The sequence below is a fragment of the Pleurodeles waltl genome, chromosome 8 (genome assembly GCF_031143425.1).
Source record: "Pleurodeles waltl isolate 20211129_DDA chromosome 8, aPleWal1.hap1.20221129, whole genome shotgun sequence".
Classification (NCBI taxonomy): Eukaryota; Metazoa; Chordata; class Amphibia; order Caudata; family Salamandridae; genus Pleurodeles; species Pleurodeles waltl.
This window is the reverse complement of record NC_090447.1, coordinates 189012141-189035947: the sequence shown is the minus strand read 5'-3', so window position 1 is coordinate 189035947 and position 23807 is coordinate 189012141. Positions and strand designations below refer to the sequence as shown.

The 23807-nt window shown below is 31.2% G+C and overlaps 19 non-coding genes across 19 annotated transcripts; all 19 read right to left on the bottom strand.

The window, feature by feature from the left end:
• Positions 1-1686: 1686 nt before the first annotated feature.
• Positions 1687-1759, bottom strand: TRNAT-UGU (transfer RNA threonine (anticodon UGU)). Its single transcript has one exon. It is a non-coding gene; the product is annotated as a tRNA-Thr (tRNA).
• Positions 1760-3208: 1449 nt separating this feature from the next.
• On the bottom strand, positions 3209-3282 carry TRNAT-AGU (transfer RNA threonine (anticodon AGU)). Its single transcript has one exon. It is a non-coding gene; the product is annotated as a tRNA-Thr (tRNA).
• A 426-nt stretch (positions 3283-3708) lies between these two features.
• On the bottom strand, positions 3709-3781 carry TRNAT-CGU (transfer RNA threonine (anticodon CGU)). Its single transcript has one exon. It is a non-coding gene; the product is annotated as a tRNA-Thr (tRNA).
• A 1448-nt stretch (positions 3782-5229) lies between these two features.
• On the bottom strand, positions 5230-5303 carry TRNAT-AGU (transfer RNA threonine (anticodon AGU)). The gene has a single exon. It is a non-coding gene; the product is annotated as a tRNA-Thr (tRNA).
• A 426-nt stretch (positions 5304-5729) lies between these two features.
• Positions 5730-5802, bottom strand: TRNAT-CGU (transfer RNA threonine (anticodon CGU)). Its single transcript has one exon. It is a non-coding gene; the product is annotated as a tRNA-Thr (tRNA).
• A 1448-nt stretch (positions 5803-7250) lies between these two features.
• On the bottom strand, positions 7251-7324 carry TRNAT-AGU (transfer RNA threonine (anticodon AGU)). Its single transcript has one exon. It is a non-coding gene; the product is annotated as a tRNA-Thr (tRNA).
• Positions 7325-7750: 426 nt separating this feature from the next.
• Positions 7751-7823, bottom strand: TRNAT-UGU (transfer RNA threonine (anticodon UGU)). Its single transcript has one exon. It is a non-coding gene; the product is annotated as a tRNA-Thr (tRNA).
• Positions 7824-9273: 1450 nt separating this feature from the next.
• Positions 9274-9347, bottom strand: TRNAT-AGU (transfer RNA threonine (anticodon AGU)). Its single transcript has one exon. It is a non-coding gene; the product is annotated as a tRNA-Thr (tRNA).
• A 426-nt stretch (positions 9348-9773) lies between these two features.
• TRNAT-CGU (transfer RNA threonine (anticodon CGU)) lies at positions 9774-9846 on the bottom strand. Its single transcript has one exon. It is a non-coding gene; the product is annotated as a tRNA-Thr (tRNA).
• Positions 9847-11295: 1449 nt separating this feature from the next.
• TRNAT-AGU (transfer RNA threonine (anticodon AGU)) lies at positions 11296-11369 on the bottom strand. Its single transcript has one exon. It is a non-coding gene; the product is annotated as a tRNA-Thr (tRNA).
• Positions 11370-13316: 1947 nt separating this feature from the next.
• Positions 13317-13390, bottom strand: TRNAT-AGU (transfer RNA threonine (anticodon AGU)). The gene has a single exon. It is a non-coding gene; the product is annotated as a tRNA-Thr (tRNA).
• A 1947-nt stretch (positions 13391-15337) lies between these two features.
• TRNAT-AGU (transfer RNA threonine (anticodon AGU)) lies at positions 15338-15411 on the bottom strand. The gene has a single exon. It is a non-coding gene; the product is annotated as a tRNA-Thr (tRNA).
• Positions 15412-15835: 424 nt separating this feature from the next.
• Positions 15836-15908, bottom strand: TRNAT-CGU (transfer RNA threonine (anticodon CGU)). Its single transcript has one exon. It is a non-coding gene; the product is annotated as a tRNA-Thr (tRNA).
• Positions 15909-17357: 1449 nt separating this feature from the next.
• TRNAT-AGU (transfer RNA threonine (anticodon AGU)) lies at positions 17358-17431 on the bottom strand. The gene has a single exon. It is a non-coding gene; the product is annotated as a tRNA-Thr (tRNA).
• Positions 17432-17857: 426 nt separating this feature from the next.
• Positions 17858-17930, bottom strand: TRNAT-CGU (transfer RNA threonine (anticodon CGU)). The gene has a single exon. It is a non-coding gene; the product is annotated as a tRNA-Thr (tRNA).
• Positions 17931-19377: 1447 nt separating this feature from the next.
• Positions 19378-19451, bottom strand: TRNAT-AGU (transfer RNA threonine (anticodon AGU)). The gene has a single exon. It is a non-coding gene; the product is annotated as a tRNA-Thr (tRNA).
• Positions 19452-19877: 426 nt separating this feature from the next.
• TRNAT-CGU (transfer RNA threonine (anticodon CGU)) lies at positions 19878-19950 on the bottom strand. The gene has a single exon. It is a non-coding gene; the product is annotated as a tRNA-Thr (tRNA).
• A 1447-nt stretch (positions 19951-21397) lies between these two features.
• On the bottom strand, positions 21398-21471 carry TRNAT-AGU (transfer RNA threonine (anticodon AGU)). The gene has a single exon. It is a non-coding gene; the product is annotated as a tRNA-Thr (tRNA).
• Positions 21472-23415: 1944 nt separating this feature from the next.
• On the bottom strand, positions 23416-23489 carry TRNAT-AGU (transfer RNA threonine (anticodon AGU)). Its single transcript has one exon. It is a non-coding gene; the product is annotated as a tRNA-Thr (tRNA).
• Positions 23490-23807: the final 318 nt, after the last annotated feature.

The following is a 23807-nucleotide window of genomic DNA, read 5'->3' as shown; positions in this document are numbered from 1 at the left end:
ATATACCCTTCATTTTACATTCACAGTCTTGCTTCTGTCATCTCGAAAATACTCGGAATTTTATTTAGTATTAAGATGAACTGTTCAATAGTAAGTTACTCAAATTTTTCATTTTAACATTATATCAAAGGATCATCTAATGAAAATAATCTGTTATTTAACTATGAAAAAGAGCACGGTGTTGTGGAGATTTGAACTCAGGATCTCCTGTTTATTAGACGGGCAGACAAAGCAACTAAGCCAGATAACTTTCATGACAAAGTTTACTGCAAATGCTAGTAGAATGGAGTGCAGTAGAAATCTGTTTTTTTTTTAATTTTATTTTCTAAGTTGATACAACTCTGTTGTCAAACTCTATAGGTGAGAAGATCAAATTTATTTAAGAATACTTCCTTAATGAGTGACTTACCCTACTTATAGAAGATTGAATTATGTGTAGTGAGTAAAATGCATTGGTTAAATTGAACTCTTAATTTATTTGTCGTCTCTTTCCTTTTCTTTGACATTCTCTTTTCCACTATTCATTTATGGTATTACTTTCGAATTCTGCAAAACACCAAGTGTTTGTTTCATTTGGAGATCAAGCATTCTAAAGTCAACAGAACACTACTCTTGTTTTTAAGCTTTATTGAACGTTTAGTTGAAGAAATTGAATTTTAAAAGTTTGGACTAAATCTAAATTGTTGCTGGAATTTAAACACAGGACATCCTAGTTATGAGACAGGAGCTTTGACCACTAAACAACAGCACCTACTTATCTTACAAATATTGAATAACTGACTTAGTGGAGATGACTTGTCCTCAGTGCCTTTAGTGCAGTCTTCTTTATCTGTGGTGAAACGTTGAACAAAAAAGGATTCCCCATCACTTAACAAGAATACCTACATTTTAGGTAACAAGTACTTATAAAAGTAGATTACATTTTTGAGTGGTTTACAAATAATAATTGTAGAGGAATACATCAGTTGTCTTCAACTCTAAGGTTTTAGTTCATATATACCTTGCTATTTGATTTACTCTTCATTTTACATTCAAAATATTGCTTCTGTTACCATTAAAATTCTCTGAATTTTATTTAATATTAGGATGAACTGTCTATCAGTAAGATGACTCAGATTTTTCATTTTTTAATTGTATCAGAGAATATCTAAGGAAACTGATCTGTAATTTAAGAATACAAATAACAAGGTGCTGCTGAGATTTGAACTCAGGATCTCTTGTTTATTAGAAAGGTGCTTTAACCAGCTAAGCCACAGCACCTGGTTGACAAATGTCACTGGAATAGTTAGCTGAATGGAGTGAAATAGAAATCATTTTGTTTTCATTTTCTTTTCTAAGTTCCCACAACTCTCTTCTTAAACACTATAGGTGAGAACAATAAATGTATTTAAAAATTCTTCCTTAAGAGGTGGGTTACCGTTCTTTTAGAATATTGAATTATGTCTTGTGAGTGAAATGCATTACAACAATTCAACTCTAAATTGAATTTTCTTCTCTTTCCTCTTTGTTATAATTCTCAATTCCCTTATTCATTCATTGCATTGCTTTGAAATTCTGCAAAATACCAAGTGCTTTTTTCATTATGAGATGAAGCATTCTAAAGTGAACAGGACACTACTCTTGTTTTGAAACTGTATTTAATATTTACTTGAAAAAATTCAATTCTATATGTTTGGAGCAAAACTGAGGTGCTGCTGAGATTTGAACTCAGGAATTCCTGTTTACAAGACAGGCGCTTTAACCACTAAGCCACAGCACCTCTTACTCTTAAAATGATTGAATAACTGACTTAGTTGCCATTATTGCTTTTCAATACCTTCTGTGGAGTCTTTTTTTATCTGTGTTATTACGTTAAACATAAAAGAATTTCCCATCACTTAAGAAGAGTACCTAAGATTTAGTTAAAAAGTATTCATAAAAGTAGACTACATTTTTCAGTGGCTCACAAATTATTATTGTAGAGGATTGTATCACTTTTCTTCTTCAACTCTAGCACTTTATTTTATATTTATCTTCCTCTTTGATATACCCTTCATTTTACATTCACAGTCTTGCTTCTGTCATCTCGAAAATACTCAGAATTTTATTTAGTATTAAGATGAACTGTTCAATAGTAAGTTACTCAAATTTTTCATTTTAACATTATATCAAAGGATCATCTAATGAAAATAATCTGTTATTTAACTCTGAAAAAGAGCACGGTGTTGTGGAGATTTGAACTCAGGATCTCCTGTTTATTAGACTGGCAGTCAAAGAAACTAAGCCACAGAACTTTCATGACAAAGTTTACTGCAATTGCTAGTAGAATGGAGTGCAGTAGAAATCAGTTTTTTTTTAATTTTATTTTCTAAGTTGATACAACTCTGTTGTCAAACTCTATAGGTGAGAAGATCACATTTATTTAAGAATACTTCCTTAATGAGTGACTTACCCTACTTATAGAAGATTGAATTATGTGTTGTGAGTAAAATGCATTGGTTAAATTGAACTCTTAATTTATTTGTCGTCTCTTTCCTTTTCTTTGACATTTTCTTTTCACCTATTCATTTATGGTATTACTTTCGAATTCTGCAAAACACCAAGTGTTTGTTTCATTTGGAGATCAAGCATTCTAAAGTCAACAGAACACTACTCTTGTTTTTAAGCTTTATTGAACGTTTACTTGAAGAAATTGAATTTTAAAAGTTTGGACTAAATCTAAATTGTTGCTGGAATTTAAACACAGGACATCCTAGTTCTGAGACAGGAGCTTTGACCACTAAACAACAGCACCTACTTATCTTACAAATATTGAATAACTGACTTAGTGGAGATGACTTGTCCTCAGTGCCTTTAGTGCAGTCTTCTTTATCTGTGGTGAACCGTTGAACAAAAAAGGATTCCCCATCACTTAACAAGAATACCTACATTTTAGTTAACAAGTACTTATAAAAGTAGATTACATTTTTGAGTGGTTTACAAATAATAATTGTAGAGGAATACATCAGTTGTCTTCACCTCTAAGGTTTTAGTTCATATATACCTTGCTATTTGATTTACTCTTCATTTTACATTCAAAGTTTTGCTTCTGTTACCATTAAAATTCTCTGAATTTTATTTAATATTAAGATGAACTGTCTATTAGTAAGATGACTCAGATTTTTCATTTTTTAATTGTATCAGAGAGAATCTAAGGAAACTAATCTGTAATTTAAGAATAAAAATATCAAGGTGCTGCTGAGATTTGAACTCAGGATCTCCTGTTTACTAAACAGGCGCTTTAACCAGCTAAGCCACAGCACCTGCTTGACTAACGTCACTGGAATAGTTAGCTGAATGGAGTGAAATAGAAATCATTTTTTTTTCATTTTCTTTTCTAAGTTCCCACAACTCTCTTCTTAAACACTATAGGTGAGAACACAAAATTTATTTAAAAATTCTTCCTTAAGAGGTGGGTTACCGTTCTTTTAGAATATTGAATTATGTCTTGTGAGTGAAATGCATTACAAAAATTCAACTCTAAATTGAATTTTCTTCTCTTTCCTCTTTGTTATAATTCTCAATTCCCTTATTCATTCATTGCATTGCTTTGAAATTCTGCAAAATACCAAGTGCTTTTTTCATTATGAGATGAAGCATTCTAAAGTGAACAGGACACTACTCTTGTTTTGAAACTGTATTTAATATTTACTTGAAAAAATTCAATTCTATAAGTTTGGAGCAAAACTGAGGTGCTGCTGAGATTTGAACTCAGGATTTCCTGTTTACGAGACAGGCGCTTTAACCACTAAGCCACAGAACCTCTTACTCATAAAATGATTGAATAACTGACTTAGTTGCCATTATTGCTTTTCAATACCTTCTGTGGAGTCTTTTTTTATCTGTGATATTACGTTAAACATAAAAGAATTCCCCATCACTTAAGAAGAGTACCTAAGATTTAGTTAAAAAGTATTCATAAAAGTAGACTACATTTTTCAGTGGCTCACAAATTATTATTCTAGAGGATTGTATCACTTTTCTTCTTCAACTCTAGCACTTTATTTTATATGTATCTTCCTCTTTGATATACCCTTCATTTTACATTCACAGTCTTGCTTCTGTCATCTCGAAAATACTCTGAATTTTATTTAGTATTAAGATGAACTGTTCAATAGTAAGTTACTCAAATTTTTCATTTTAACATTGTATCAAAGGATCATCTAATGAAAATAATCTGTTATTTAACTATGAAAAAGAGCACAGTGTTGTGGAGATTTGAACTCAGGATCTCCTGTTTAATAGACGGGCAGTCAAAGCAACTAAGTCAGAGAACTTTCATGACAAAGTTTACTGCAATTGCTAGTAGAATGGAGTGCAGTAGAAATCTGTTTTTTTAAATTTTATTTTCTAAGTTGATACAACTCTGTTGTCAAACTCTATGGGTGAGAAGATCAAATTTATTTAAGAATACTTCCTTAATGAGTGACTTACCCTACTTATAGAAGATTGAATTATGTGTTGTGAGTAAAATGCATTGGTTAAATTGAACTCTTAATTTATTTGTCGTCTCTTTCCTTTTCTTTGACATTCTCTTTTCCCCTATTCATTTATGGTATTACTTTCGAATTCTGCAAAACACCAAGTGTTTGTTTCATTTGGAGATCAAGCATTCTAAAGTCAACAGAACACTACTCTTGTTTTTAAACTTTATTGAACGTTTACTTGAAGAAATTGAATTTTAAAAGTTTGGACTAAATCTAAATTGTTGCTGGAATATAAACACAGGACATCCTAGTTATGAGACAGGAGCTTTGACCACTAAACAACAGCACCTACTTATCTTACAAATATTGAATAACTGACTTAGTGGAGATGACTTGTCCTCAGTGCCTTTAGTGCAGTCTTCTTTATCTGTGGTGAAACGTTGAACAAAAAAGGATTCCCCATCACTTAACAAGAATATCTACATTTTAGTTAACAAGTACTTATAAAAGTAGATTACATTTTTGAGTGGTTTACACATAATAATTGTAGAGGAACACATCAGTTGTCTTCACCTCTAAGGTTTTAGTTCATATATACCTTGCTATTTGATTTACTCTTCATTTTACATTCAAAGTTTTGCTTCTGTTACCATTAAAATTCTCTGAATTTTATTTAATATTAAGATGAACTGTCTATTAGTAAGATGACTCAGATTTTTCATTTTTTAATTGTATCAGAGAGTATCTAAGGAAACTGATCTGTAATTTAAGAATAAAAATATCAAGGTGCTGCTGAGATTTGAACTCAGGATCTCCTGTTTACTAGACAGGCGCTTTAACCAGCTAAGCCACAGCACCTGCTTGACAAACGTCACTGGAATAGTTAGCTGAATGGAGTGAAATAGAAATCATTTTTTTTTCATTTTCTTTTCTAAGTTCCCACAACTCTCTTCTTAAACACTATAGGTGAGAACACTACATTTATTTAAAAATTCTTCCTTAAGAGGTGGGTTACCGTTCTTTTAGAATATAGAATTATCTCTTGTGAGTGAAATGCATTACAAAAATTCAACTCTAAATTTAATTTTCTTCTCTTTCCTCTTTGTTATAATTCTCAATTCCCTTATTCATTCATTGCATTGCTTTGAAATTCTGCAAAATACCAAGTGCTTTTTTCATTATGAGATGAAGCATTCTAAAGTGAACAGGACACTACTCTTGTTTTGAAACTGTATTTAATATTTACTTGAAAAAATTAAATTCTATAAGTTTGGAGCAAAACTGAGGTGCTGCTGAGATTTGAACTCAGGATTTCCTGTTTACGAGACAGGCGCTTTAACCACTAAGCCACAGCACCTCTTACTCTTAAAATGATTGAATAACTGACTTAGTTGCCATTATTGCTTTTCAATACCTTCTGTGGAGTCTTTTTTTATCTGTGTTATTACGTTAAACATAAAAGAATTCCCCATCACTTAAGAAGAGTACCTAAGATTTAGTTAAAAACTATTCATAAAAGTAGACTACATTTTTCAGTGGCCTACAAATTATTATTGTAGAGGATTGTATCACTTTTCTTCTTCAACTCTAGCACTTTATTTTATATTTATCTTCCTCTTTGATATACCCTTCATTTTACATTCACAGTCTTGCTTCTGTCATCTCGAAAATACTCGGAATTTTATTTAGTATTAAGATGAACTGTTCAATAGTAAGTTACTCAAATTTTTCATTTTAACATTATATCAAAGGATCATCTAATGAAAATAATCTGTTATTTAACTATGAAAAAGAGCACGGTGCTGTGGAGATTTGAACTCAGGATCTCCTGTTTATTAGACTGGCAGTCAAAGAAACTAAGCCAGAGAACTTTCATGACAAAGTTTACTGCAATTGCTAGTAGAATGGAGTGCAGTAGAAATCTGTTTTTTTTTTATTTTATTTTCTAAGTTGATACAACTCTGTTGTCAAACTCTATAGGTGAGAAGATCAAATTTATTTAGGAATACTTCCTTAATGAGTGACTTACCCTACTTATAGAAGATTGAATTATGTGTTGTGAGTAAAATGCATTGGTTAAATTGAACTCTTAATTTATTTGTCGTCTCTTTCCTTTTCTTTGACATTCTCTTTTCCACTATTCATTTATGGTATTACTTTCGAATTCTGCAAAACACCAAGTGTTTGTTTCATTTGGAGATCAAGCATTCTAAAGTCAACAGAACACTACTCTTGTTTTTAAACTTTATTGAACGTTTACTTGAAGAAATTGAATTTTAAAAGTTTGGACTAAATCTAAATTGTTGCTGGAATATAAACACAGGACATCCTAGTTATGAGACAGGAGCTTTGACCACTAAACAACAGCACCTACTTATCTTACAAATATTGAATAACTGACTTAGTGGAGATGACTTGTCCTCAGTGCCTTTAGTGCAGTCTTCTTTATCTGTGGTGAAACGTTGAACAAAAAAGGATTCCCCATCACTTAACAAGAATATCTACATTTTAGTTAACAAGTACTTATAAAAGTAGATTACATTTTTGAGTGGTTTACACATAATAATTGTAGAGGAACACATCAGTTGTCTTCACCTCTAAGGTTTTAGTTCATATATACCTTGCTATTTGATTACTCTTCATTTTACATTCAAAATTTTGCTTCTGTTACCATTAAAATTCTCTGAATTTTATTTAATATTAGGATGAACTGTCTATCAGTAAGATGACTCAGATTTTTCATTTTTTAATTGTACCAGAGAATATCTAAGGAAACTGATCTGTAATTTAAAAATTCAAATAACAAGGTGCTGCTGAGATTTGAACTCAGGATCTCTTGTTTACTAGAAAGGTGCTTTAACCAGCTAAGCCACAGCACCTGCTTGACAAATGTCATTGGAATAGTTAACTGAATGGAGTGAAATAGAAATCATTTTTTTTTCATTTTCTTTTCTACGTTCCCACAACTCTCTTCTTAAACACTATAGGTGAGAACACAAAATTTATTTAAAAATTCTTCCTTAAGAGGTGGGTTACCGTTCTTTTAGAATATTGAATTATGTCTTGTGAGTGAAATGCATTACAAAAATTCAACTCTAAATTGAATTTTCTTCTCTTTCCTCTTTGTTATAATTCTCAATTCCCTTATTCATTCATTGCATTGCTTTGAAATTCTGCAAAATACCAAGTGCTTTTTTCATTATGAGATGAAGCATTCTAAAGTGAACAGGACACTACTCTTGTTTTGAAACTGTATTTAATATTTACTTGAAAAAATTCAATTCTATATGTTTGGAGCAAAACTGAGGTGCTGCTGAGATTTGAACTCAGGAATTCCTGTTTACAAGACAGGCGCTTTAACCACTAAGCCACAGCACCTCTTACTCTTAAAATGATTGAATAACTGACTTAGTTGCCATTATTGCTTTTCAATACCTTCTGTGGAGTCTTTTTTTATCTGTGTTATTACGTTAAACATAAAAGAATTCCCCATCACTTAAGAAGAGTACCTAAGATTTAGTTAAAAAGTATTCATAAAAGTAGACTACATTTTTCAGTGGCTCACAAATTATTATTGTAGAGGATTGTATCACTTTTCTTCTTCAACTCTAGCACTTTATTTTATATTTATCTTCCTCTTTGATATACCCTTCATTTTACATTCACAGTCTTGCTTCTGTCATCTCGAAAATACTCGGAATTTTATTTAGTATTAAGATGAACTGTTCAATAGTAAGTTACTCAAATTTTTCATTTTAACATTATATCAAAGGATCATCTAATGAAAATAATCTGTTATTTAACTATGAAAAAGAGCACGGTGTTGTGGAGATTTGAACTCAGGATCTCCTGTTTATTAGACGGGCAGACAAAGCAACTAAGCCAGATAACTTTCATGACAAAGTTTACTGCAAATGCTAGTAGAATGGAGTGCAGTAGAAATCTGTTTTTTTTTTAATTTTATTTTCTAAGTTGATACAACTCTGTTGTCAAACTCTATAGGTGAGAAGATCAAATTTATTTAAGAATACTTCCTTAATGAGTGACTTACCCTACTTATAGAAGATTGAATTATGTGTAGTGAGTAAAATGCATTGGTTAAATTGAACTCTTAATTTATTTGTCGTCTCTTTCCTTTTCTTTGACATTCTCTTTTCCACTATTCATTTATGGTATTACTTTCGAATTCTGCAAAACACCAAGTGTTTGTTTCATTTGGAGATCAAGCATTCTAAAGTCAACAGAACACTACTCTTGTTTTTAAGCTTTATTGAACGTTTAGTTGAAGAAATTGAATTTTAAAAGTTTGGACTAAATCTAAATTGTTGCTGGAATTTAAACACAGGACATCCTAGTTATGAGACAGGAGCTTTGACCACTAAACAACAGCACCTACTTATCTTACAAATATTGAATAACTGACTTAGTGGAGATGACTTGTCCTCAGTGCCTTTAGTGCAGTCTTCTTTATCTGTGGTGAAACGTTGAACAAAAAAGGATTCCCCATCACTTAACAAGAATACCTACATTTTAGGTAACAAGTACTTATAAAAGTAGATTACATTTTTGAGTGGTTTACAAATAATAATTGTAGAGGAATACATCAGTTGTCTTCAACTCTAAGGTTTTAGTTCATATATACCTTGCTATTTGATTTACTCTTCATTTTACATTCAAAGTTTTGCTTCTGTTACCATGAAAATTCTCTGAATTGCAATTAATATTAAGATGAACTGTCTATTAGTAAGATGACTCAGATTTTTCATTTTTTAATTGTATCAGAGAGTATCTAAGGAAACTGATCTGTAATTTAAGAATAAAAATATCAAGGTGCTGCTGAGATTTGAACTCAGGATCTCCTGTTTACTAGACAGGTGGTTTAACCAACTAAGCCACAGCACCTGCTTGACAAACGTCACTGGAATAGTTAGCTGAATGGAGTGAAATAGAAATCATTTTTTTTTCATTTTCTTTTCTAAGTTCCCACAACTCTCTTCTTAAACACTATAGGTGAGAACACTAAATTTATTTAAAAATTCTTCCTTAAGAGGTGGCTTACCGTTCTTTTAGAATATTGAATTATGTCTTGTGAGTGAAATGCATTACAAAAATTCAACTCTAAATTGAATTTTCTTCTCTTTCCTCTTTGTTATAATTCTCAATTCCCTTATTCATTCGTTGCATTGCTTTGAAATTCTGCAAAATACCAAGTGCTTTTTTCATTATGAGATGAAGCATTCTAAAGTGAACAGAACACTACTCTTGTTTTGAAACTGTATTTAATATTTACTTGAAAAAATTCAATTATATAAGTTTGGAGCAAAATTGAGGTGCTGCTGAGATTTGAACTCAGGATTTCCTGTTTACGAGACAGGCGCTTTAACCACTAAGCCACAGCACCTCTTACTCTTAAAATGATTGAATAACTGACTTAGTTGCCATTATTGCTTTTCAATACCTTCTGTGGAGTCTTTTTTTATCTGTGTTATTACTTTAAACATAAAATAATTCCCCATCACTTAAGAAGAGTACCTAAGATTTAGTTAAAAAGTATTCATAAAAGTAGATTACATTTTTCAGTGGCTCACAAATTATTATTGTAGAGGATTGTATCACTTTTCTTCTTCAACTCTAGCACTTTATTTTATATTTATCTTCCTCTTTGATATACCCTTCATTTTACATTCACAGTCTTGCTTCTGTCATCTCGAAAATACTCGGAATTTTATTTAGTATTAAGATGAACTGTTCAATAGTAAGTTACTCAAATTTTTCATTTTTACATTATATCAAAGGATCATCTAATGAAAATAATCTGTTATTTAACTATGAAAAAGAGCACGGTGCTGTGGAGATTTGAACTCAGGATCTCCTGTTTATTAGACTGGCAGTTAAAGAAACTAAGCCAGAGAACTTTCATGACAAAGTTTATTGCAATTGCTAGTAGAATGGAGTGCAGTAGAAATCTGTTTTTTTTTTATTTTATTTTCTAAGTTGATACAACTCTGTTGTCAAACTCTATAGGTGAGAAGATCAAATTTATTTAAGAATACTTCCTTAATGAGTGACTTACCCTACTTATGGAAGATTGAATTATGTGTTGTGAGTAAAATGCATTGGTTAAATTGAACTCTTAATTTATTTGTCGTCTCTTTCCTTTTCTTTGACATTCTCTTTTCACCTATTCATTTATGGTATTACTTTCGAATTCTGCAAAACACCAAGTGTTTGTTTCATTTGGAGATCAAGCATTCTAAAGTCAACAGAACACTACTCTTGTTTTTAAGCTTTATTGAACGTTTACTTGAAGAAATTGAATTTTAAAAGTTTGGACTAAATCTAAATTGTTGCTGGAATTTAAACACAGGACATCCTAGTTATGAGACAGGAGCTTTGACCACTAAACAACAGCACCTACTTATCTTACAAATATTGAATAACTGACTTAGTGGAGATGACTTGTCCTCAGTGCCTTTAGTGCAGTCTTCTTTATCTGTGGTGAAACGTTGAACAAAAAAGGATTCCCCATCACTTAACAAGAATACCTACATTTTAGTTAACAAGTACTTATAAAAGTAGATTACATTTTTGAGTGGTTTACAAATAATAATTGTAGAGGAATACATCAGTTGTCTTCAACTCTAAGGTTTTAGTTCATATATACCTTGCTATTTGATTTACTCTTCATTTTACATTCAAAATTTTGCTTCTGTTACCATGAAAATTCTCTGAATTTTATTTAATATTAAGATGAACTGTCTATTAGTAAGATGACTCAGATTTTTCATTTTGTAATTGTATCAGAGAGTATCTAAGGAAACTGTTCTGTAATTTAATAATAAAAATATCAAGGTGCTGCTGAGATTTGAACTCAGGATCTCCTGTTTACTAGACAGGTGCTTTAACCAACTAAGCCACAGCACCTGCTTGACAAACATCACTGGAATAGTTAGCTGAATGGAGTGAAATAGAAATCATTTTTTTTTCATTTTCTTTTCTAAGTTCCCACAACTCTCTTCTTAAACACTATAGGTGAGAACACTAAATTTATTTAAAAATTCTTCCTTAAGAGGTGGCTTACCGTTCTTTTAGAATATTGAATTATGTCTTGTGAGTGAAATGTATTACAAAAATTCAACTCTAAATTGAACTTTCTTCTCTTTCCTTTTTTGTTATAATTCTCATTTCCCTTATTCATTCATTGCATTGCTTTGAAATTCTGCAAAATACCAAGTGCTTTTTTCATTATGAGATGAAGCATTCTAAACTAAACAGGACACTCCTCTTGTTTTGAAACTGTATTTAATATTTACTTGAAAAAATTAAATTCTATAAGTTTGGAGCAAAACTGAGGTGCTGCTGAGATTTGAACTCAGGATTTCTTGTTTACGAGACAGGCGCTTTAACCACTATCCCACAGCACCTCTTACTCTTAAAATGTTTGAATAACTGACTTAGTTGGCATTATTGCTTTTCAATACCTTCTGTGGAGTCTTTTTTTATCTGTGTTATTACGTTAAACTTAAAAGAATTCCCCATCACTTAAGAAGAGTACCTAAGATTTAGTTAAAAAGTATTCATAAAAGTAGACTACATTTTTCAGTGGCTCACAAATTATTATTGTAGAGGATTGTATCACTTTTCTTCTTCAACTCTAGCGCTTTATTTTATATTTATCTTCCTCCTTGATATACCCTTCATTTTACATTCACAGTCTTGCTTCTGTCATCTCGAAAATACTCTGAATTTTATGTAGTATTAAGATGAACTGTTCAATAGTAAGTTACTCAAATTTTTCATTTTAACATTATATCAAAGGATCATCTAATGAAAATAATCTGTTATATTACTATGAAAAAGAGCACGGCGTTGTGGAGATTTGAACTCAGGATCTCCTGTTTATTAGACGGGCAGTCAAAGCAACTAAGCCAGAGAACTTTCATAACAAAGCTTACTGCAATTGCTATTAGAATGGAGTGCAGTAGAAATCTGTTTTTTTTATTTTATTTTCTAAGTTGATACAACTCTGTTGTCAAACTCTATAGGTGAGAAAATCAAATTTATTTAAGAATACTTCCTTAATGAGTGACTTACCCTACCTATAGAAGATTGAATTATGTGTTGTGAGTAAAATGCATTGGTTAAATTGAACTCTTAATTTATTTGTCGTCTCTTTCCTTTTCTTTGACATTCTCTTTTCCCCTATTCATTTATGGTATTACTTTCGAATTCTGCAAAACACCAAGTGTTTGTTTCATTTGGAGATCAAGCATTCTAAAGTCAACAGAACACTACTCTTGTTTTTAAGCTTTATTGAACGTTTACTTGAAGAAATTGAATGTTAAAAGTTTGGACTAAATCTAAATTGTTGCTGGAATTTAAACACAGGACATACTAGTTATGAGACAGGAGCTTTGACGACTAAACAACAGCACCTACTTATCTTACAAATATTGAATAACTGACTTAGTGGAGATGACTTGTCCTCAGTGCCTGTAGTGCAGTCTTCTTTATCTGTGGTGAAATGTTGAACAAAAAAGGATTCCCCATCACTTAACAAGAATACCTACATTTTAGTTAACAAGTACTTATAAAAGTAGATTACATTTTTGAGTGGTTTACACATAATAACTGTAGAGGAATACATCAGTTGTCTTCAACTCTAAGGTTTTAGTTCATTTATACCTTGCTATTTGATTTACTCTTCATTTTACATTCAAATTTTTGCTTCTGTTACCACGAAAATTCACTGAATTTTATTTAATATTAAGATGAACTGTCTATTAGTAAGATGACTCAGATTTTTCATTTTTTAATTGTATCAGAGAGTATCTAAGGAAACTGATTTGTAATTTAAGAATAAAAATATCAAGGTGCTGCTGAGATTTGAACTCAGGATCTCCTGTTTACTAGACAGGTGCTTTAACCAGCTAAGCCACAGCACCTGCTTGACAAACATCACTGGAATAGTTAGCTGAATGGAGTGAAATTGAAATCATTTTTTTTTCATTTTCTTTTCTAAGTTCCCACAACTCTCTTCTTAAACACTATTGGTGAGAACACAAAATTTATTTAAAAATTCTTCCTTAAGAGGTGGCTTACCGTTCTTTTAGAATATTGAATTATGTCTTGTGAGTGAAATACATTACAAAAATTCAACTCTAAATTGAATTTTCTTTTCTTTCCTCTTTGTTATAATTCTCATTTCCCTTATTCATTCATTGCATTGCTTTGAAATTCTGCAAAATACCAATTGCTTTTTTCATGATGAGATGAAGCATTCTAAAGTGAACAGGACACTACTCTTGTTTTGAAACTGTATTTAATATTTACTTGAAAAAATTCAATTCTATAAGTTTGGAGCAAAACTGAGGTGCTGCTGAGATTTGAACTCAGTATTTCCTGTTTACGAGACAGGTGCTTTAACCTCTAATCCACAGCACCTCTTACTCTTAAAATGATTTAATAACTGACTTAGTTGCCATTATTGCTTTTCAATACCTTCTGTGGAGTCTTCTTTTATCTGTGTTATTACGTTAAACATAAAAGAATTCCCCATCACTTAAGAAGAGTACCTAAGATTTAGTTAAAAAGTATTCATAAAAGTAGACTACATTTTTCAGTGGCTCACAAATTATTATTGTAGAGGATTGTATCACTTTTCTTCTTCAACTCTAGCACTTTATTTTATATTTATCTTCCTCTTTGATATACCCTTCATTTTACATTCACAGTCTTGCTTCTGTCATCTCGAAAATACTCGGAATTTTATTTAGTATTAAGATGAACTGTTCAATAGTAAGTTACTCAAATTTTTCATTTTAACATTATATCAAAGGATCATCTAATGAAAATAATCTGTTATTTAACTATGAAAAAGAGCACGGCGTTGTGGAGATTTGAACTCAGGATCTCCTGTTTATTAGACGGGCAGTCAAAGCAACTAAGCCAGAGAACTTTCATGACAAAGCTTACTGCAATTGCTAGTAGAATGGAGTGCAGTAGAAATCTGTTTTTTTTTATTTTCTTTTCTAAGTTGATACAACTCTGTTGTCAAACTCTATAGGTGAGAAAATCAAATTTATTTAAGAATACTTCCTTAATGAGTGACTTACCCTACTTATAGAAGATTGAATTATGTGTTGTGAGTAAAATGCATTGGTTAAATTGAACTCTTAATTTATTTGTCGTCTCTTTCCTTTTCTTTGACATTCTCTTTTCCCCTATTCATTTATGGTATTACTTTCGAATTCTGCAAAACACCAAGTGTTTGTTTCATTTGGAGATCAAGCATTCTAAAGTCAACAGAACACTACTCTTGTTTTTAAGCTTTATTGAACGTTTACTTGAAGAAATTGAATGTTAAAAGTTTGGACTAAATCTAAATTGTTGCTGGAATTTAAACACAGGACATCCTAGTTATGAGACAGGAGCTTTGACCACTAAACAACAGCACCTACTTATCTTACAAATATTGAATAACTGACTTAGTGGAGATGACTTGTCCTCAGAGCCTTTAGTGCAGTCTCCTTTATCTGTGGTGAAACGTTGAACAAAAAAGGATTCCCCATCACTTAACAAGAGTACCTACATTTTAGTTAACAAGTACTTATAAAAGTAGATTACATTTTTGAGTGGTTTACAAATAATAATTGTAGAGGAATACATCAGTTGTCTTCAACTCTAAGGTTTTACTTCATATATACCTTGCTATTTGATTTACTCTTCATTTTACATTCAAAGTATTGCTTCTGTTACCATGAAAATTCACTGAATTTTATTTAATATTAAGATGAACTGTCTATTAGTAAGATGACTCAGATTTTTCATTTTTTAATTGTATCAGAGAGTATCTAAGGAAACTGATCTGTAATTTAAGAATAAAAATATCAAGGTGCTGCTGAGATTTGAACTCAAGATCTCCTGTTTACTAGACAGGCGCTTTAACCGGCTAAGCCACAGCACCTGCTTGACAAACTTCACTGGAATAGATAGCTGAATGGAGTGAAATAGAAATCATTTTTTTTCATTTTCTTTTCTAAGTTCCCACAACTCTCTTCTTAAACACTATTGGTGAGAACACTAAATTTATTTAAAAATTCTTCCTTAAGAGGTGGCTTACCGTTCTTTTAGAATATTGAATTATGTCTTGTGAGTGAAATGCATTACAAAATTCAACTCTAAATTGAATTTTCTTCTCTTTCCTCTTTGTTATAATTCTCATTTCCCTTATTCATTCATTGCATTGCTTTGAAGTTCTGCAAAATACCAAGTGCTTTTTTCATTATGAGATGAAGCATTCTAAAGTGAACAGGACACTACTCTTGTTTTGAAACTGTATTTAATATTTACTTGAAAAAATTCAATTCTATAAGTTTGGAGCAAAACTGAGGTGCTGCTGAGATTTGAACTCAGGATTTCCTATTTACGAGACAGGTGCTTTAACCACTAAGCCACAGCACCTCTTACTCTTAAAATGATTGAATAACTGACTCAGTTGCCATTATTGCTTTTCAATACCTTCTGTGGAGTCTTTTTTTATCTGTGTTATTACGTTAAACATAAAAGAATTCCCCATCACTTAAGAAGAGTACCTAAGATTTAGTTAAAAAGTATTCATAAAAGTAGACTACATTTTTCAGTGGCTCACAAATTATTATTGTAGAGGATTGTATCACCTTTCTTCTTCAACTCTAGCACTTTATTTTATATTTATCTTCCTCTTTGATATACCCTTCATTTTACATTCACAGTCTTGCTTCTGTCATCTCGAAAATACTCGGAATTTTATTTAGTATTAAGATGAACTGTTCAATAGTAAGTTACTCAAATTTTTCATTTTAACATTATATCAAAGGATCATCTAATGAAAATAATCTGTTATTTAACTATGAAAAAGAGCACAGCGTTGTGGAGATTTGAACTCAGGATCTCCTGTTTATTAGGCGGGCAGTCAAAGCAACTAAGCCAGAGAACTTTCATGACAAAACTTACTGCAATTGTTAGTAGAATGGAGTGCAGTAGCAATCTGTTTTTTTTTTATTTATTTTTCTAAGTTGATCCAACTCTGTTGTCAAACTCTATAGGTGAGAAAATCAAATTTATTTAAGAATACTTCCTTAATGAGTGACTTACCCTACTTATAGAAGATTGAATTATGTGTTGTGAGTAAAATGCATTGGTTACATTGAACTCTTAATTTATTTGTTGTCTCTTTCCTTTTATTTGACATTCTCTTTTCCCCCATTTATTTATGGTATTACTTTCGAATTCTGCAAAACACCAAGTGTTTGTTTCATTTGGAGATCAAGCATTCTAAAGTCAACAGAACACTACTCTTGTTTTTAAGCTTTATTGAACGTTTACTTGAAGAAATTGAATGTTAAAAGTTTGGACTAAATCTAAATTGTTGCTGGAATTTAAACACAGGACATCCTAGTTATGAGACAGGAGCTTTGACCACTAAACAACAGCACCTACTTATCTTACAAATATTGAATAACTGACTTAGTGGAGATGACTTGTCCTCAGTGCCTTTAGTGCAGTCTTCTTTATCTGTGGTGAAATGTTGAACAAAAAAGGATTCCCCATCACTTAACAAGAATACCTACATTTTAGTTAACAAGTACTTATAAAAGTAGATTACATTTTTGAGTGGTTTACAAATAATAATTGTAGAGGAATACATCAGTTTTCTTCAACTCTAAGGTTTTAGTTCATATATACCTTGCTATTTGATTTACTCTTCATTTTACATTCAAAGTTTTGCTTCTGTTACCATGAAAATTCACTGAATTTTATTTAATATTAAGATGAACTGTCTATTAGTAAGATGACTCAGATTTTTAATTTTTTAATTGTATCAGAGAGAATCTAAGGAAACTGATCTGTAATTTAAGAATAAAAATATCAAGGTGCTGCTGAGATTTGAACTCAGGATCTCCTGTTTACTAGACAGGTGCTTTAACCAGCTAAGCCACAGAACCTGCTTGACAAACGTCACTGGAATAGTTAGCTGAATGGAGTGAAATAGAAATCATTTTTTTTTCATTTTCTTTTCTAAGTTCCCACAACTCTCTTCTTAAACACTATAGGTGAGAACACTAAATTTATTTAAAAATTCTTCCTTAAGAGGTGGCTTACCGTTCTTTTAGAATATTGAATTATGTCTTGTGAGTGAAATGCATTACAAAAATTCAACTCTAAATTGAATTTTCTTCTCTTTCCTCTTTGTTATAATTCTCATTTCCCTTATTCATTCATTGCATTGCTTTGAAATTCTGCAAAATACCAAGTGCTTTTTTCATTATGAGATGAAGCATTCTAAAGTGAACAGGACACTACTCTTGTTTTGAAACTGTATTTAATATTTACTTGAAAAAATTTAATTCTATAAGTTTGGTGCAATACTGAGGTGCTGCTGTGATTTGAACTCAGGATTTCCTGTTTACGAGACAGGTGCTTTACCCACTAAGCCACAGCACCTCTTACTCTTGAAATGATAGAATAACTGACTTAGTTGCCATTATTGCTTTTCAATACCTTCTGTGGAGTCTTTTTTTATATGTGTTATTACGTTAAACATAAAAGAATTCCCCATCACTTAAGAAGAGTACCTAAGATTTAGTTAAAAAGTATTCATAAAAGTAGACTACACTTTTCAGTGGCTCACAAATTATTATTGTAGAGGATTGTATCACTTTTCTTCTTCAACTCTAGCACTTTATTTTATATTTATCTTCCTCTTTGATATACCCTTCATTTTACATTCACAGTCTTGCTTCTGTCATCTCGAAAATACTCGGAATTTTATTTAGTATTAAGATGAACTGTTCAATAGTAAGTTACTCAAATTTTTCATTTTAACATTATATCAAAGGATCATCTAATGAAAATAATCTGTTATTTAACTATGTAAAAGAGCACGGTATTGTGGAGATTTGAACTCAGGATCTCCTGTTTATTAGACGGGAAGTCAAAGCAACTAAGCCAGAGAACTTTCATGACAAAGTTTACTGCAATTGCTAGTAGAATGGAGTGCAGTAGAAATCTGTTTTTTTTATTTTCTTTTCTAAGTTGATCCAACTCTGTTGTCAAACTCTATAGGTGAGAAGATCAAATTTATTTAAGAATACTTCCTTAATGAGTGACTTACCCTACTTATAGAAGATTGAATTATGTGTTGTGAGTAAAATGCATTGGTTAAATTGAACTCTTAATTTATTTGTCGTCTCTTTCCTTTTCTTTGACATTCTCTTTTCCCCTATTCATTTATGGTATTACTTTCAAATTCTGCAAAACACCAAGTGTTTGTTTCATTTGGAGATCAAGCATTCTAAAGTCAACAGAACACTACTCTTGTTTTTAAACTTTTTTGAACGTTTACTTGAAGAAATTGAATTTTAAAAGTTTGGACTAAATCTAAATTGTTGCTGGAATTTAAACACAGGACATACTAGTTATGAGACAGGAGCTTTGACCACTAAACAACAGCACCTACTTATCTTACAAATATTGAATAACTGACTTAGTGGAGATGACTTGTCCTCAGTGCCTGTAGTGCAGTCTTCTTTATCTGTGGTGAAATGTTGAACAAAAAAGGATTCCCCATCACTTAACAAGAATACCTACATTTTAGTTAACAAGTACTTATAAAAGTAGATTGCATTTTTGAGTGGTTTACAAATAATAACTGTAGAGGAATACATCAGTTGTCTTCAACTCTAAGGTTTTAATTCATTTATACCTTGCTATTTGATTTACTCTTCATTTTACATTCAAAGTTTTGCTTCTGTTACCACGAAAATTCACTGAATTTTATTTAATATTAAGATGAACTGTCTATTAGTAAGATGACTCAGATTTTTCATTTTTTAATTGTATCAGAGAGTATCTAAGGAAACTGATTTGTAATTTAAGAATAAAAATATCAAGGTGCTGCTGAGATTTGAACGCAGGATCTCCTGTTTACTAGACAGGCGCTTTAACCAGCTAAGCCACAGCACCAGCTTGACATACATCACTGGAATAGTTAGCTGAATGGAGTGAAATAGAAATCATTTTTTTTTCATTTTCTTTTCTAAGTTCCCACAACTCTCTTCTTAAACACTATTGGTGAGAACACTAAATTTATTTAAAAATTCTTCCTTAAGAGGTGGCTTACCGTTCTTTTAGAATATTGAATTATGTCTTGTGAGTGAAATACATTACAAAAATTCAACTCTAAATTGAATTTTCTTTTCTTTCCTCTTTGTTATAATTCTCATTTCCCTTATTCATTCATTGCATTGCTTTGAAATTCTGCAAAATACCAATTGCTTTTTTCATGATGAGATGAAGCATTCTAAAGTGAACAGGACACTACTCTTGTTTTGAAACTGTATTTAATATTTACTTGAAAAAATTCAATTCTATAAGTTTGGAGCAAAACTGAGGTGCTGCTGAGATTTGAACTCAGGATTTCCTGTTTACGAGACAGGTGCTTTAACCTCTAGGCCACAGCACCTCTTACTCTTAAAATGATTGAATAACTGACTTAGTTGCCATTATTGCTTTTCAATTCCTTCTGTGGAGTCTTCTTTTATCTGTGTTATTACGTTAAACATAAAAGAATTCCCCATCACTTAAGAAGAGTACCTAAGATTTAGTTAAAAAGTATTCATAAAAGTAGACTACATTTTTCAGTGGCTCACAAATTATTATTGTAGAGGATTGTATCACTTTTCTTCTTCAACTCTAGCACTTTATTTTATATTTATCTTCCTCTTTGATATACCCTTCATTTTACATTCACAGTCTTGCTTCTGTCATCTCGAAAATACTCGGAATTTTATTTAGTATTAAGATGAACTGTTCAATAGTAAGTTACTCAAATTTTTCATTTTAACATTATATCAAAGGATCATCTAATGAAAATAATCTGTTATTTATCTATGAAAAAGAGCACGGCGTTGTGGAGATTTGAACTCAGGATCTCCTGTTTATTAGACGGGCATTCAAAGCAACTAAGCCAGAGAACTTTCATGACAAAGTTTACTACAATTGCTAGTAGAATGGAGTGCAGTAGAAATCTTTTTTTTTTAATTTTCTTTTCTAAGTTGATACAACTCTGTTGTCAAACTCTATAGGTGAGAAAATCAAATTTATTTAAGAATACTTCCTTAATGAGTGACTTACCCTACTTATAGAAGATTGAATTATGTGTTGTGAGTAAAATGCATTGGTTAAATTGAACTCTTAATTTATTTGTCGTCTCTTTCCTTTTCTTTGACATTCTCTTTTCCCCTATTCATTTATGGTATTACTTTCGAATTCTGCAAAACACCAAGTGTTTGTTTCATTTGGAGATCAAGCATTCTAAAGTCAACAGAACACTACTCTTGTTTTTAAGCTTTATTGAACGTTTACTTGAAGAAATTGAATGTTAAAAGTTTGGACTAAATCTAAATTGTTGCTGGAATTTAAACACAGGACATCCTAGTTATGAGGCAGGAGCTTTGACCACTAAACAACAGCACCTACTTATCTTACAAATATTGAATAACTGACTTAGTGGAGATGACTTGTCCTCAAAGCCTTTAGTGCAGTCTCCTTTATCTGTGGTGAAACGTTGAACAAAAAAGGATTCCCCATCACTTAACAAGAGTACCTACATTTTAGTTAACAAGTACTTATAAAAGTAGATTACATTTTTGAGTGGTTTACAAATAATAATTGTAGAGGAATACATCAGTTGTCTTCAACTCTAAGGTTTTACTTCATATATACCTTGCTATTTGATTTACTCTTCATTTTACATTCAAAGTTTTGCTTCTGTTACCATGAAAATTCACTGAATTTTATTTAATATTAAGATGAACTGTCTATTAGTAAGATGACTCAGATTTTTCATTTTTTAATTGTATCAGAGAGTATCTAAGGAAACTGATCTGTAATTTAAGAATAAAATATCAAGGTGCTGCTGAGATTTGAACTCAAGATCTCCTGTTTACTAGACAGGCGCTTTAACCAGCTAAGCCACAGCACCTGCTTGACAAACTTCACTGGAATAGATAGCTGAATGGAGTGAAATAGAAATCATTTTTTTTCATTTTCTTTTCTAAGTTCCCACAACCCTCTTCTTAAACACTATTGGTGAGAACACTAAATTTATTTAAAAATTCTTCCTTAAGAGGTGGCTTACCGTTCTTTTAGAATATTGAATTATGTCTTGTGAGTGAAATGCATTACAAAATTCAACTCTAAATTGAATTTTCTTCTCTTTCCTCTTTGTTATAATTCTCATTTCCCTTATTCATTCATTGCATTGCTTTGAAATTCTGCAAAATACCAAGTGCTTTTTTCATTATGAGATGAAGCATTCTAAAGTGAACAGGACACTACTCTTGTTTTGAAACTGTATTTAATATTTACTTGAAAAAATTCAATTCTATAAGTTTGGAGCAAAACTGAGGTGCTGCTGAGATTTGAACTCAGGATTTCCTTTTTACGAGACAGACACGTTAACCACTAAGCCACAGCACCTCTTACTCTTAAAATGATTGAATAACTGACTTAGTTGCCATTATTGCTTTTCATTACCTTCTGTGGAATCTTTTTTAATCTGTGTAATTACGTTAAACATAAAGAATTCCCCATCACTTAAAAAGAGTACCTAAGATTTAGTTAAAAAGTATTCATAAAAGTAGACTACATTTTTCAGTGGCTCACAAATTATTATTGTAGAGGATTGTATCACTTTTCTTCTTCAACTCTAGCACTTTATTTTATATTTATCTTCTTCTTTGATATACCCTTCATTTTACATTCACAGTCTTGCTTCTGTCATCTCGAAAATACTCGGAATTTTATTTAGTATTAAGATGAACTGTTCAATAGTAAGTTACTCAAATATTTCATTTTAACATTATATCAAAGGATCATCTAATGAAAATAATCTGTTATTTAACTATGAAGAAGACCACGGTGTTGCAGAGATTTGAACTCAGGATCTCCTGTTTATTAGACGGGCAGTCAAAGCAACTAAGCCAGAGAACTTTCATGACAAAGTTTACTGCAATTGCTAGTAGAATGGAGTGCAGTAGAAATCTGTTTTTTTTTATTTTATTTTCTAAGTTGATACAACTCTGTTGTCAAGCTCTATAGGTGAGAAAATCAAATTTATTTAAGAATACTTCCTTAATGAGTGACTTACCCTACTTATAGAAGATTGAATTATGTGTTGTGAGTAAAATGCATTGGTTAAATTGAACTCTTAATTTATTTGTCGGCTCTTTCCTTTTCTTTGACATTCTCGTTATTCCTATTCATTTATGGTATTACTTTCGAATTCTGCAAAACACCAAGTGTTTGTTTCATTTGGAGATCAAGCATTCTAAAGTCAACAGAACACTACTCTTGTTTTTAAGCTTTACTGAACGTTTACTTGAAGAAATAGAATTTTAAAAGTTTGGACTAAATCTAAATTGTTGCTGGAATTTAAACACAGGACATCCTAGTTATGAGACAGGAGCTTTGACCACTAAACAACAGCACCTACTTATCTTACAAATATTGAATAACTGACTTAGTGGAGATGACTTGTCCTCAGTGCCTCTAGTGCAGTCTTCTTTATCTGTGGTGAAACGTTGAACAAAAAAGGATTCCCCATCACTTAACAAGAATACCTACATTTTAGTTAACAAGTACTTATAAAAGTAGATTACATTTTTGAGTGGTTTACAAATAATAATTGTAGAGGAATACATCAGTTGTCTTCAACTCTAAGGTTTTAGTTCATATATACCTTGCTATTTGATTTACTCTTCATTTTACATTCAAAGTTTTGCTTCTGTTACCATGAAAATTCTCTGAATTTTATTTAATATTAAGATGAACTGTCTATTAGTAAGATGACTCAGATGTTTCATTTTTTAATTGTATCAGACAGTATCTAAGGAAACTGATCTGTAATTTAGGAATAAAAATATCAAGGTGCTGCTGAGATTTGAACTCAGGATTTCCTGTTTACTAGACAGGCGCTTTAACCAGCTAAGCCACAGCACCTGCTTGACAAATGTAACTGGAATAGTTAGCTGAATGGAGTGAAATAGAAATCATTTTTTTTTCATTTTCTTTTCTAAGTTCCCACAACTCTCTTCTTAAACACTATAGGTGAGAACACTAAATTTATTTAAAAATTCTTCCTTAAGAGGTGGCTTACCGTTCTTTTAGAATATTGAATTATGTCTTGTGAGTGAAATGCATTACAAGAATTCAACTCTAAATTGAACTTTCTTCTCTTTCCTTTTTGTTATAATTCTCATTTCCCTTATTCATTCATTGCATTGCTTTGAAATTCTGCAAAATACCAAGTGCTTTTTT